This window comes from Pseudophryne corroboree, chromosome 3 (assembly GCF_028390025.1).
Source record: "Pseudophryne corroboree isolate aPseCor3 chromosome 3, aPseCor3.hap2, whole genome shotgun sequence".
Taxonomy (NCBI): domain Eukaryota; kingdom Metazoa; phylum Chordata; class Amphibia; order Anura; family Myobatrachidae; genus Pseudophryne; species Pseudophryne corroboree.
In genome coordinates, this window is record NC_086446.1 from 508,162,182 (window position 1) to 508,177,243 (window position 15,062).

The 15,062-nt window shown below is 46.9% G+C and overlaps 2 protein-coding genes across 6 annotated transcripts in view; one reads left to right on the plus strand and one right to left on the minus strand.

Moving 5' to 3' along the window:
• Positions 1-6,681, minus strand: part of LOC135056182 (aquaporin-8-like) — a 201,524-nt gene extending 194,843 nt beyond the window's left edge. The window contains exon 1 of the mRNA XM_063961038.1: positions 6,478-6,681. The gene's annotated coding sequence lies outside the window, so the exon portion shown is untranslated. The remainder of the gene's footprint in view (positions 1-6,477) is intronic.
• ARHGAP44 (Rho GTPase activating protein 44) overlaps positions 1-15,062 on the plus strand; it is a 361,660-nt gene that overhangs the window by 35,606 nt on the left and 310,992 nt on the right. The window contains exon 1 of one of the 5 annotated variants that reach the window (XM_063961033.1): positions 4,332-4,449. The exons of the other annotated variants lie outside the window; for them this stretch is intronic. The gene's annotated coding sequence lies outside the window, so the exon portion shown is untranslated. Of the gene's footprint in view, positions 1-4,331; positions 4,450-15,062 lie in introns of those variants that run through there. 5 annotated transcript variants of the gene reach the window in all.

The window sequence follows — 15,062 nt, forward strand, 5'->3', positions numbered from 1 at the left end:
GAGAGGCTGGGGAGCAGTCACACAGGGAAGAAATTTCCAGGGCTTGTGGTCAAGCATGGAAACGTCACTTCACATAAATATCCTGGAACTAAGGGCCATTTACAATGCCCTAAGTCAGGCAAGGCCTCTGCTTCAGGGTCAGCCGGTGTTGATCCAGTCGGGCAACATCACGGCAGTCGCCCACGTAAACAGACAGGGCGGCACAAGAAGCAGGAGGGCAATGACGGAAGTTGCAAGGATTCTTCGCTGGGCGGAAAATCATGTGATAGCACTGTCAGCAGTGTTCATTCCGGGAGGGGACAACTGGGAAGCAGACTTCCTCAGCAGACACGACCTCCACCCGGGGGAGTGGGGACTTCACCCAGAAGTCTTCCACATGATTGTGAACCGTTGGGAAAAACCAAAGGTGGACATGATGGCGTCCCGCCTCAACAAAAAACTGGACAGATATTGCGCCAGGTCAAGGGACCCTCAGGCAATAGCTGTGGACGCTCTGGTAACACCGTGGGTGTACCAGTCAGTGTATGTGTTCCCTCCTCTGCCTCTCATACCCAAGGTACTGAGAATCATAAGAAGGAGAGGAGTAAGGACTATACTCGTGGCTCCGGATTGGCCAAGAAGGACTTGGTACCCGGAACTTCAAGAGATGCTCACGGAAGACCCGTGGCCTCTACCTCTAAGAAAGGACCTGCTCCAGCAGGGACCCTGTCTGTTCCAAGACTTACCGCGGCTGCGTTTGACGACATGGCGGTTGAACGCCGGATCCTGAAGGAAAAAGGCATTCCAGATGAAGTCATCCCTACCCTGATCAAAGCCAGGAAGGATGTAACTGTGCAACATTATCACCGTATTTGGCGAAAATATGTTGCGTGGTGTGAGGCCAGGAAGGCCCCTACAGAGGAATTTCAACTGGGTCGTTTCCTGCATTTCCTGCAAACAGGACTGTCTATGGGCCTAAAATTAGGGTCCATTAAGGTTCAAATTTCGGCCCTGTCGATATTCTTCCAAAAAGAACTAGCTTCAGTTCCTGAAGTTCAGACGTTTGTCAAGGGGGTACTGCATATACAGCCTCCTTTTGTGCCTCCAGTGGCACCTTGGGATCTCAATGTAGTTTTGGGGTTCCTAAAATCACATTGGTTTGAACCACTCACCACTGTGGACTTAAAATATCTCACATGGAAAGTGGTAATGCTGTTAGCCCTGGCTTCAGCCAGGCGTGTCTCAGAATTGGCGGCTTTATCCTATAAAAGCCCTTACCTAATTTTTCATACGGACAGGGCAGAATTGAGGACTCGTCCTCAATTTCTCCCTAAGGTGGTTTCAGCGTTTCACTTAAACCAGCCTATTGTGGTACCTGCGGCTACTAGGGACTTGGAGGATTCCAAGTTGCTGGACGTAGTCAGGGCCCTGAAAATATATGTTTCCAGGACGGCTGGAGTCAGAAAATCTGACTCGCTGTTTATCCTGTATGCACCCAACAAGCTGGGTGCTCCTGCTTCTAAGCAGACTATTGCTCGTTGGATTTGTAGTACAATTCAGCTTGCACATTCTGTGGCAGGCCTGCCACAGCCAAAATCTGTAAAAGCCCATTCCACACGGAAAGTGGGCTCATCTTGGGCGGCTGCCCGAGGGGTCTCGGCTTTACAACTTTGCCGAGCAGCTACTTGGTCAGGGGCAAACACGTTTGCTAAATTCTACAAATTTGATACCCTGGCTGAGGAGGACCTGGAGTTCTCTCATTCGGTGCTGCAGAGTCATCCGCACTCTCCCGCCCGTTTGGGAGCTTTGGTATAATCCCCATGGTCCTTTCGGAGTCCCCAGCATCCACTAGGACGTCAGAGAAAATAAGAATTTACTTACCGATAATTCTATTTCTCATAGTCCGTAGTGGATGCTGGGCGCCCATCCCAAATGCGGATTGTCTGCAATACTTGTACATAGTTATTGTTACAAAAATCGGGTTATTATTGTTGTGAGCCATCTTTTCAGAGGCTCCTCTGTTATCATGCTGTTAACTGGGTTCAGATCACAAGTTGTACGGTGTGATTGGTGTGGCTGGTATGAGTCTTACCCGGGATTCAAAATCCTTCCTTATTGTGTACGCTCGTCCGGGCACAGTAGCCTAACTGAGGCTTGGAGGAGGGTCATAGGGGGAGGAGCCAGTGCACACCAGGTAGTCCTAAAGCTTTTACTTTTGTGCCCAGTCTCCTGCGGAGCCGCTATTCCCCGTGGTCCTTTCGGAGTCCCCAGCATCCACTACGGACTATGAGAAATAGAATTATCGGTAAGTAAATTCTTATTATTGCTAAAGGCCCAAACACACTGGCCGATTTGGAGCTTAAAGTAGCTCACTTTTGGCATTTCAGCTACTTTGAGCTCAAACTCGTCCTGTGTGTATGGGCTAGCAATGAGCGCTTGTGCGTTCTCCCGCATCATCGCTAGCCGCCGCCGTTCGTCGGGCTGTTTGTACAGAGTGCTTCATCCCTCCGTGGACATCGCTGGCACAGGGTAAATAGCTCGGTGTGTATGCACTGAGCTACTTTCCTGCCAGCGATGTCCACGATCATCGCTGTGCATACACGATGGGCAAAAACCAGTGTGTTTGCACCTTTAGTGTGTATACCGCCGCCGATGAGCAATGCGTGGCCCCACGGGTCATTAACGAGCCTCAGTCATACCCAGAGCCGGCCTTAGGTATAGGCAAACTAGGCAAATGCCTTGGGCATTTGGTATGCTTAGGGGCACCAGCAGCTTCTGCTGATTAAAATGATATGCAGCATGCCTATATTCTGTATGTGACTGCAGCTGTATCTGAATACGAAATGCTACGTTGCAGTGTATTCCTGGAAATCACTGTAATGTAGCATTTCGTATGCAGATACAGCCACAGTCGCACACAGAATATAGTCATGCCGCATATCATTTTAATCAGCAGAAGCTGCTTGTGCATCCTAGCCACATAGTAATGCAAATAATATGATGCATTTTCATAAACAAAAGGCACCCGACGTTAGCAGAGCTGCCAGCTGACTCATGCCAGGCATCTCCTGCAGAACTAGCGGTGGTGCTAGGGGGCACCAGCCAAAATCTTGCCTAGGGCATCATATTGGTTAGGGCCGGCTCTGGTCATACCTCCCAACATGACCCTCTCCAGGAGGGACACAATGCTCTGCTTCTAGACTTCTCTCTTAATTTATGATTGCTATCACCTGTTTTGAACAGGTTAATGGATAAGAAAGGTGTTTCACCACAGGTGCTGACAATCATACAGTAAGAGGGAAGTCCAGGAGCAGAGCATTCTGTCCCTCCTGGAGAGGGTCATGTTGGGAGGTATGGCCTCAGTGTCGGCTGTGCATGTAGCTCAATTTGGACTCATCGCCCAAAACTGCATGCTCCAACCAGCCGAAGCATGATGTTGCCGTGCAATATTATTAGTGATATTGCACAGTGTGTATGCCCGCAGTCGGGCGGCCCAGCCTGGGAGGGGAAACACTGGGCACATCGCCTAGTGCACAGGTTCTCAAACTCGGTCCTCAGGACCCCACACGGTGCATGTTTTGCAGGTAACCCATGAGGTGCACAGGTGTATTAATTACTCACTGACACATTGTAAAAGGTTCACAGGTGGAGCTAATTATTTCACTTGCCATTCTGTGAGGAGACCTGCAAAACATGCACTGTGTGGGGTCCTGAGGACCGAGTTTGAGAACCTCTGGCCTAGTGCGTACCATACTTGCCTACCTGACCCTCTCCATGAGGGAGAAAATGCTCTATTCCTGGACTTTCCTGGTAATGTATGATTGCCATCACCTGTGGTGAGCTAGGTAATTGATAAGAAAGGTGTTTTACCACAGGTGATCGCAATCATACATTACCAGGAAAGTCCAGGAACAGAGCATTTTCTCCCTCATGGAGAGGGTCAGGTAGGCAAGTATGGTGTGTACCCACCTTAACACTGGTTTGCTTAGAGCATAGGTCTGCAAACTCTGTCTCATTACCGCACACAGTGCATGTTTTGAAGGTAACCCAGCAGGTGCACAGATGTATTAATTACTCACAGACACATTTTAAAAGGTCCGCAGGTGGAGCTAAATATTTAACTTGTGATTCTGTGAGGAGACCTGCAAAACATGCACTGTGTGGGGTAATGAAGACCAAGTTTGCAGACCTATGGCTTAGAGCAGAGGTTCTCAAACTCGGTCCTCGTGGGCCCACACAGTGCATGTTTTGCAGGTAACCCAGCAGGTGCACAGGTGTATTAATTACTCACTGACACATTTTAAAAGGTCCACAGGTGGAGCTAATTATTTCACTTGCGATTCTGTGAGGAGACCTGCAAAACATGCACTGTGTGGGCCCATAAGGACCAAGTTTGAGAACCTCTGGCTTAGAGAGTGGTGCTTCAGTAGAAAAGGCGTATGCAGCGGTCTGCGTCCATCTCTGAATAAGGTCCTAGATTCTTCTATTTTATATACCACCTAGCTTGAGATGAGATTAAGTTTCTTTTACGGTTACTAGCAAGCCCTACAGTGGTCCATTTTTATAGTGGGCAATTGCAAATGTACCCTTTTCCAATTCTCTAAGAACTGTTTATATGGCATACATTCTGTATTCGTATAACCTATCGGCACAATCTTCGTCTTGGTTTCCACATTATACGTCGGTGGTTTCTGGTCGGGGTTTCCTTTAGATTACTCAGACTAGTCATTGTGACATTGGGGGTCATTCAGAGTTGTTCGCTCGCTCACAATTTTCGCAGTGCAGCGATCAAGTGAAAAAACAGCAAAAATGCGCATGGTATGCAGCGCGCATGCGCTAAGTACTTTCACACAAAACTTTGTAGATTTACACAAGCTCGAGCGTCGTTTTTTCATCGCTCGAGTGATTGACAGGAAGTGGGTGTTTCTGGGTGGAAAATGGCCATTTTCAGGGAGTGTGCTAAAAAAACGCAGGCGTGCCAGGTAAAAACGCAGGAGTGGCTGGAGAAACGGGGGGAGTGGCTGGCTGAACGCAGGGCGTGTTTGCGACGTCAAACCAGGAACTAAACGGACTGAGGTGATCGCAGTCTAGGAGTAGGTCTGGAGCTACTCAGAAACTGCAGGTAATTATTTAGTAGCAGTTGTGCTAATCTTTCGTTCGCTATTCTGCTAAGATACACTCCCAGAGGGTGGTGGCCTAGCGTTTGCAATGCTGCTAAAAGCAGCTATCGAGCGACCAACTCGGAATGACCACCATTGTAAGCACAAAAAAGAAATACGCTGAACACATTTTGAGAGATTATATGTGGAAAACAAACCTTTCACACTGAGAGAATGAATTCTACATTCCAGCTCTTGTTCCCAGTTACTCAAATATTATTTTCCAGAAAGGTGTCGTAGAAAAGAAAGAGGCTGTCAGGGCTGGACTGTTGCAGGATAACAAAAGTGCACCTTCAGTTGTTGAAACTTGTAAAAAAAGAAAAAACTATCTACACTGATCATCACTGGTATTACTCATCGGTTATTACGGACCTAACAGCAAGTTATTGTGATTATGAAAGCTCAAGCCAAGTATATATATATATATATATATATATATATATATATATATATATATATATAATCTCAAAGCTGTGTATTGCTCAGCTGATAACTATGTAACAAGTGCGTATAGTTAACTAAATATGGGCCCGATTTAGACCTGATTGCTGTTGTGCAAATTTGCAAGGCGGACGATTATCGAATGACTGCACATGTGTACGGATTGTAGTGTGCATGCGCGAGGCCAAACTGTGAAATAATCCAGTGACTTTTTTGATCACTAGGCGTACGCAAGTTGATTGACAGGAAGCGGGTGTTTGGGGGGTGGTAACTGGCCGTTTTCTGGGAGTGTCAGGAGAGACACAGGCGTGGACAAGCGTTTTCAGGGAGGGTGTGTGACGTCCGCTCCGGCCCCGATCAGCCTGTTTCTATTGCTTTGTAGGAGTAGGTTCTGGGCTACGCACAGACTGGAAAAATAATTTGATGTGAGTGAATTATGAATGGATTTGCAGCTGATTGGCGTCTGCAGATATTTTCGTAAGGCGTACGCAGACTTGCATGGGGGGGGGGGGGGGTCACTCTGTCTGGTCAGCGACTATCTGATCACAAACCTCTGCAAATTCTCAGAGAATTACCCCCTATATATCCACTATGTTCTTTTAGTTCTCTGCAGCAATGCTATGAAGCAGGTGCTTTTCTGGACAGGCAGAAAGTGATTAGCAGACACACAGCCTTGCCCTGCTGCAGTGCATTGTATGGAGCATACATTATTCCCTCCAGCATGCAGTCATCTCATGGTTCATCACACACATCTGAGCTTGGCACCCCTGGACTATCCTATACATTTTGAACAAAGACTCTCTGAGGCATGTGCCATTGTTGTGCCAGAAAGGAAAATCTGCAAAGTACATGTATTATTTTTAAACTATGTTTTAAGTATGATGTTCTTTTAAGATACCTTTTGTCCCAAATGTGCCAGATCTTAGCTGGAGCAGAATTATTCTCATGGATGGTTGAAAAATGTCTGTTAAGGGGGAAATCTAGTCTACATTTCCTCTCTCTGCGGGGCTCCAGATTGTTTGTCCAGTGACCATTTTCTGTTTTCCTTTGGCTGATTCTAAAATTTCTCTGAGTCAGTTCCAACATCAGCTGGAAAGAAAAGATGGGAGAGGTTATATACCCCAGAGGAATCATGGAGCTTAAATTACCATGAGACAGGCCTGATTTCACTATGCAGAAGGGGGATTTAAATAGCTCTTCAAATGTGATAGTATGTCAGATTGAGAGGATGTCTACAATACGGCCCACTCAGCACATTACATCACTGCATTAATTAGTATATGGAGCTGACCTTGTCTGCATCTCAATTGTGAATGTGTTTACAAACACTGCGCATGCCACTGAACCTCTGCTGCTAAACTGATTGCAGAGACATCTAAATGCTTAGACGCTGCAGTGAGTCATACAAGCATCTGAGAGTACATGGTCATAGACAGAATTACAATTTCCTGCTGCGGTAAACAGTTTAATGAGGGTATGAATACCAGGGATAGTGTGGAAATGACATGGATATATCGGGTGCTACAGATTTAGGAACCCCTATACACAATACCAGGGCTAGTGTGGAAATGACATGGATATATCTGGTGCTACAGATTTAGGAACCCCTATACACAATACCAGGGATAGTGTGGAAATTACATGGATATATCTGGTGCTACAGATGTTAGGAACCCCTAAATACACAATCCTCTATGTAAACCAGTTATTCAAATTTTGACCATTTCGTAATAAGTATAATTATTAATTTATCATTGAATTATTTTTTTTTACAGTTTTTTTTATGTTAATGTCATCCTGATAAAATAAAAAAAATAGTATATTTTCACCTAATGTTATTTGCTGCTTTTGCAGGAAAATAATCCCTTATTTTAAATCTGTGGACAATTTACTAATATTTCTTTTTTTCTTAAACATGAGACCGCAATTATCATGAAGTTGTTGCCATCTTTTTTTTTTATTATCGCATTATATCACATACATTAATTATATTGATTTGAAGTAGAACAGTACATTTATAAGAACAAAGTCCTGTTCACAATAGTCACAAGTAAATGCAATCTCAGCAGTCCCTGTGTACTGTACGTGTCAGGAACATACATTGAGAAATCAGATAAAGCCCACAAGGTCCAAACAATTGTCATGAGAGTCCATCTAAGACAGGGCTGGCCAAACCGGTCCTCGAGATCTACCAACAGTTCCCATTTTCCAGACCACATAGCTGGTGCACAGGTGTAGTCATTACTAATTAAGATGTGCTGCATTCATTCCTAACTGACAATTCTACAGATCTCCAGGAGGCCTGGAAATATGAACTGTTGGTAGATCTCGAGGACCGGTTTGGCCAGCCCTGATCTAAGACATACGGGAGGGGTTCAGAGTCCGAGGGGAGCACAGTATCCCAGGAATTGTAATTATTAATTACAGAACTATAGGCCTAATTCAGACCTGATCGCAGCAGCAAAATCTTTCTCTAATGGGCAAAACCATGTGCACTGCAGGGGGTGCAGATATAACATGTGCAGAGAGAGTTAGATTTGGGTGGGTTATATTGTTTCTGTGCAGGGTAAATACTGTCTGCTTTATTTTTACACTGCAATTTAGATTTCAGTTTGAACACACCCCACCCAAATCTAACTCTCTCTGCACATGTTATACCTGCCCCCCTCCCGCAGTGCACATGGGCCCTCATTCCGAGTTGATCGGTCGCAAGGCGAATTTAGCAGAGTTACACACGCTTAGTCTACGCCTACTGGGAGTGTATCTTAGCATCTTAAAAGTGCGAACGAAGTTTACTCAATATTGCGAACAAAAAAAACTTAGCAGTTTTAGAGTAGCTCCAGACTTACTCTGCCTGTGCGATCAGTTCAGTGCTTGTCGTTCCTGGTTTGACGTCACAAACACTCCCAGCGTTCGCCCAGACACTCCCCCGTTTCTCCGGCCACTCCTGCGTTTTTTCCGGAAACGGTAGCGTTTTCAGCCACACACCCATAAAACGCAGTGTTTCCGCCCAGTAACACCCATTTCCTGTCAATCACACTACGTTCGCCGGTGCGAACAAAAAGCCGTGAGTAAAAATCCTTTCTTCATAGCAGAATTACTTAGCGCAGTCGCAGTGCGAACATTGCGCATGCGCTCTAAGCTGATTTTCACTGCGATACGAAAAAAAAGAACGAGCGAACGACTCGGAATGAGGGCCATGGTTTTGTCCATTAGAAAAAAAATGTTGCTGCTGCGATCATGTCAGAATTAGGCCCTATAGGGGGATAGTTGTTGCCATCTTTAATTCTTTCTTTAGTACTGTTGTAGTTTTCTTGAGAAACCTGATAATCTTGTTTTGCAGAACTTTTCCCAGAGTCCATTGACGTTTGCAGTATCAAATGATGTGGTAGTAACAGCTATACATGTCTAGAAGTGGGATTTACTAAAGAAAATAACCGATTGTTACATGCTTCAAACTGCTGTAGAGTAGTAATAAAATCATACAAAGCTGTAATTAAACATATTGTTAACATACAATGCCAGGGAGCAGCTTGTGAGCACTTACCTGGAAAACAGAAAAGTTACCTTTCACTGTTCCCTGTTGCTGTCTCAAAACAATTCACAGTCAGGTATATAATATTAAAACACTTAACAATGCTGGAAAATAAGATTTTACTTACCGATAAATCTATTTCTCGTAGTCCGTAGTGGATGCTGGGGACTCCGTCAGGACCATGGGGAATAGCGGCTCCGCAGGAGACAGGGCACAAAAAGTAAGCTTTTAGGATCACATGGTGTGTACTGGCTCCTCCCCCTATGACCCTCCTCCAAGCCTCAGTTAGGTACTGTGCCCGGACGAGCGTACACAATAAGGAAGGATCTTGAATCCCGGGTAAGACTCATACCAGCCACACCAATCACACCGTACAACCTGTGATTTGAACCCAGTTAACAGTATGATAACAACGAAGTAGCCTCTGAAAAGATGGCCCACAACAATAACAACCCGATTTTTGTAACAATAATTATGTACAAGTAATGCAGACAATCCGCACTTGGGATGGGCGCCCAGCATCCACTACGGACTACGAGAAATAGATTTATCGGTAAGTAAAATCTTATTTTCTCTAACGTCCTAGTGGATGCTGGGGACTCCGTCAGGACCATGGGGATTATACCAAAGCTCCCAAACGGGCGGGAGAGTGCGGATGACTCTGCAGCACCGAATGAGAGAACTCCAGGTCCTCCTCAGCCAGGGTATCAAATTTGTAGAATTTTACAAACGTGTTCCCCCCTGACCACGTAGCTGCTCGGCAAAGTTGTAAAGCCGAGACCCCTCGGGCAGCCGCCCAAGATGAGCCCACCTTCCTTGTGGAATGGGCATTTACAGATTTTGGCTGTGGCAGGCCTGCCACAGAATGTGCAAGCTGAATTGTACTACAAATCCAACGAGCAATAGTCTGCTTAGAAGCAGGAGCACCCAGCTTTTTGGGTGCATACAATATAAACAGCAAGTCAGACTTTCTGACTCCAGCCGTCCTGGAATTATATATATATATATTTTCAGGGCCCTGACAACGTCTAGCAACTTGGAGTCCTCCAAGTCCCTAGTAGCCGCAGGCACCACAATAGGTTGTTTCAGGTGAAACGCTGACACCACCTTAGGAAGAAACTGGGGACAAGTCCGCAGTTCTGCCCTGTCCGAATGGAAAATTAAATATGGGCTTTTGTAAGACAAAGCCGCCAATTCTGACAATCGCCTGGCCGAGGCCAGGGCCAACAGCATGGTCACTTTCCATGTGAGATATTTCAAATCCACAGATTTGAGCGGTTCAAACCAATATGATTTGAGGAATCCCAACACTACGTTGAGATCCCACGGTGCCACTGGAGGCACAAAAGGGCTGTATATGCAATACTCCCTTGACAAACGTCTGGACTTCAGGAACCGAAGCCAATTCTTTCTGGAAGAAAATCTACAGGGCCGAAACCTGAACCTTAATGGACCCCAATTTGAGGCTCATAGACACTCCTGTTTGCAGGAAGTGCAGAAATCGACCTAGTTGAAATTTCTTCGTGGGGCCTTCCTGGCCTCACCCACGCAACATATTTTTACCACATGTGGTGATAACGTTGTGCGGTCACCTCCTTCCTGGCTTTGACCAGGGTAGGTATGACCTCTTCCGAAATGCCTTTTCCCTTAGGATCCGGCGTTCAACCGCCATGCCGTCAAACGCAGCCGCGGTAAGTCTTGGAACAGACATGGTACTTGCTGAAGCAAGTCCCTTCTTAGCTCCCGAGGCCATTAGTCCTCTGTGAGCATCTCTTGAAGTTCCGGGTACCAAGTCCCTCTTGGCCAATCCGGAGCCACGAGTATAGTTCTTACTCCTCTACGTCTTATAATTCTCAATACCTTGGTTATGAGAAGCAGAGGAGGGAACACATACACCGACTGTTACACCCACGGTGTTACCAGGACGTCCACAGCTATCGCCTGAAGGTCTCGTGACCTGGCGCAATACCTGTCCCGTTTTTTGTTCGGGCGGGACGCCATCATGTCCACCTTTGGTCTTTCCCAACGGTTCACAATCATGCGGAAAACTTCCCGATGAAGTTCCCACTCTCCCGGGTGGAGGTCGTGCCTGCTGAGGAAGTCTGCTTCCCAGTCGTCCACTCCCGGAATGAACACTGCTGACAGTGCTATCACATGATTTTCCGCCTAGTGAAAAATCCTTGCAGTTTTGCCACTGCCCTCCTGCTTCTTGTGCCGCCCTTTCTGTTTACGTGGGCGACTGCCGTGATGTTATCCCACTGGATCAATACCGGCTGACCTTGAAGCAGAGGTCTTGCTAAGCTTAGAGCATTATAAATTTGCTCTTAGCTCCAGTATATTTATGTGGAGAGAATTCTCCAGACTTGATCACACTCCCTGGAAATTTTTTCCCTGTGTGACTGCTCCCCAGCCTCTCAGGCTGGCCTCCGTGGTCACCAGCATCCAATTCTGAATGCCGAATCTGCGGCCCTTTAGAAGATGAGCACTCTGTAATCACCACAGGAGAGACACCCTTGTCCTTGGATATAGGGTTATCCGCTGATGCATCTGAAGATGCGATCCGGACCATTTGTCCAGCAGATCCCACTGAAGAGTTCTTGCGTGAAATCTGCCGAATGGAATCGCTTCGTAATAAGCCACCATTTTTACCAGGACTCCTTGTGCAATGATGCACTGACACTTTTCCTGGTTTTAGGAGGATCCCGATTAGCTCGGATAACTCCCTGGCTTTCTCCTCTGGGAGAAACACCTTTTTCTGGACTGTGTCCAGAATCATCCCTAGGACCAGCAGACGTGTCGTCGGAACAACTGCGGTTTTGGAATATTTAGAATCCACCCGTGCTGTCGTAGAACTACTTGAGATAGTGCTACTCCGACCTCCAACTGTTCTCTGGACCTTGTTCTTATCAGGAGGTCGTCCATTTTCTTTGAAGACGAATCCTCATTTCAGTCATTACCTTGGTAAGGACCCGGGGTGCCTTGGACAATCCAACGGCATCGTCTGAAACTGATAGTGACAGTTCTGTACCACGAACCTGAGGTACCCTTGGTGAGAAAGGCAAATTTTGGGACATGGAGGTAAGCATCCCTGATGTCCCGGGACACCATATAGTCCCCTTCTTCCCGGTTCGCTATCACTGCTCTGAGTGACTGCATCTGGATTTGAACCTTTGTAAGTGTTCAAATATTTCAGATTTAGAATAGGTCTCACCTAGCCTTCTGGCTTCAGTACCACCATATAGTGTGGAATAATACCCCTTTCCTTGTTGTAGGAGGGGTAATTTTATTATCACCTGCTGGGAATACAGCTTGTGAATTGTTTTCAATACTGCCTCCCTGTCGGAGGGAGACATTGGTACAGCAGACTACAGGAACCTGCGAGGGGGAAACGTCTCGACATTCCAATCTGTACCCCTTGGATACTACTTGTAGGATCCAGGGGTCCTGTACGGTCCCAGCGTCATGCTGAGAACTTGGTAGAAGCGGTGGAGGGCTTCTGTTCCTTGGAATGGGCTGCCTGCTGCAGTCTTCTTCCCTTTCCTCTATCCCTGGGCAGATATGACTCTTATAGGGACGAAAGGACTGAGGCTGAAAAGACGGTGTCTTTTTCTGCAGAGATGTGACTTAGGGTAAAAAACGGTGGATTTTCCAGCAGTCGCCGTGGCCACCAGGTCCCATGGACCGACCCCAAATAATTCCTCCCCTTTATACGGCAATACATCTTTGTGCCGTTTGGAATCTGCATCACCTGACCACTGTCGTGTCCATAAACATCTTCTTGCAGATATGGACATCGCATTTACTCTTGATGCCAGAGTGCAAATATCCCTCTGCGCATCACGCATATATAGAAATGCATCCTTTTAAATGCTCTATAGTCAATAAAATACTGTCCCTGTCAAGGGTATCAATATTTTTAGTCAGGGAATCTGACCAAGCCACCTCAGCTCTGCACATCCAGGCTGAGGCGATCGCTGGTCGCAGTATAACACCAGCATGTGTGTGTATACTTTTTAGGATATTTTCCAGCCTCCTATCAGCTGGCTCCTTAAGTACGGCCCTATCTGTAGATGGTACCGCCACTTGTTCTGATAAGCATGTGAGCGCCTTATCCACCCTAAGGGGTGTTTCCCAACGCGCCCTAACTTCTGGCGGGAAAGGGTATACCGCCAATAATTTTCTATCGGGGGAAACCCACGCATCATCACACACTTCATTTAATTTATCTGATTCAGGAAAAACTACAGGTAGTTTTTTCACATCCCACATAATACCCTTTTTTTGTGGTACTTGTAGTATCAGAAATATGTAACACCTCCTTCATTGCCCTTAACGTGTGGCCCTAAAGGAAAATACGTTTGTTTCTTCACCGTCGACACTGAAATCAGTGTCCGTGTCTGAGTCTGTGTCGACCGACTGAGGTAAATGGGCGTTTTACAGCCCCTGACGGTGTTTGAGACGCCTGGACAGGTACTAATTTGTTCGCCGGCCGTCTCATGTCGTCAACCGGCTTGCAGCGTGTTGACATTATCACGTAATTCCATAAATAAGCCATCCATTCCGGTGTCGACTCCCTAGAGAGTGACATCACCATTACAGGCAATTTGCTCCGCCTCCTCACCAACATTTTCCTCATACATGTCGACACACACGTACCGACATACAGCACACACATAGGGAATGCTCTGATAGAGGACAGGACCCACTAGCCCTTTGGGGAGACAGAGGGAGAGTTTGCCAGCACACACCAAAACGCTATAATTATACAGGGACAACCTTTATATAAGTGTTCCTCCCTTATAGCATTTTAATATATATTCATATCGCCAAATCAGTGCCCCCCCTCTCTGTTTTAACCCTGTTTCTGTAGTGCAGTGCAGGGGAGAGCATGGGAGCCTTCCCACCAGCATTTCTGTGAGGGAAAATGGCGCTGTGTGCTGAGGAGAATAGGCCCCGCCCCCTTTTCGGCGGGCTTCTTCTCCGGAGTCTGTGATATCTGGCAGGGGTTAAATACATCCATATAGCCTCAAGGGCTATATGTGATGTATTTTTCGCCATACAGGTATTATACATTGCTGCCCAGGGCGCCCCCCCCCCGCGCCCTGCACCCTCCGTGACCGCTGTGTGAAGTGTGCTGACAACAATGGCGCACAGCTGCAGTGCTGTGCGCTACCTGATGAAGACTGAAAGTCTTCTGCCGCCTGGTTCCGGACCTCTTCAATCTTCAGCATCTGCAAGGGGGGTCGGCGGCGCGGCTCCGGGACGAACCCCAGGGCGAGACCTGTGTTCCGACTCCCTCTGGAGCTAATGGTGTCCAGTAGCCTAAGAAGCCAATCCATCCTGCACGCAGGTGAGTTCACTTCTCTCCCCTAAGTCCCTCGATGCAGTGAGCCTGTTGCCAGCAGGACTCACTGAAAATAAAGAACCTAAAAACTTTTTCTAAGCAACTCTTTAAGAGAGCCACCTAGATTGCACCCTGCTCGGACGGGCACAAAAACCTAACTGAGGCTTGGAGGAGGGTCATAGGGGGAGGAGCCAGTACACACCATGTGATCCTAAAAGCTTACTTTTTGTGCCCTGTCTCCTGCGGAGCCGCTATTCCCCATGGTCCTGACGGAGTCCCCAGCATCCACTGTAATTACACAACATAGGGGGTAATTCAGACCTGATCGCTAGCAAGCGATTTTTGCACTGCTGCGATCAGATAGTTGCTGCCCATAGGGGAGTGTATTTTAGCTGTGCAAGTGTGCGAACGCATGTGTAGCAGAGCTGTACAAACAGATTTTGTGCAGTCTCTGAGTAGCCCAGGACTTACTCAGCCGCTGTGAACACTTCAGCCTGCCCGGGACCAGAATTGACGTCAGGAACTCTCCCTGCAAATGCTTGAACACACCTGCGTTTTTCCAACCACTCCCAGAAAACGGTCAGTTGCCACCCACAAACGCCTT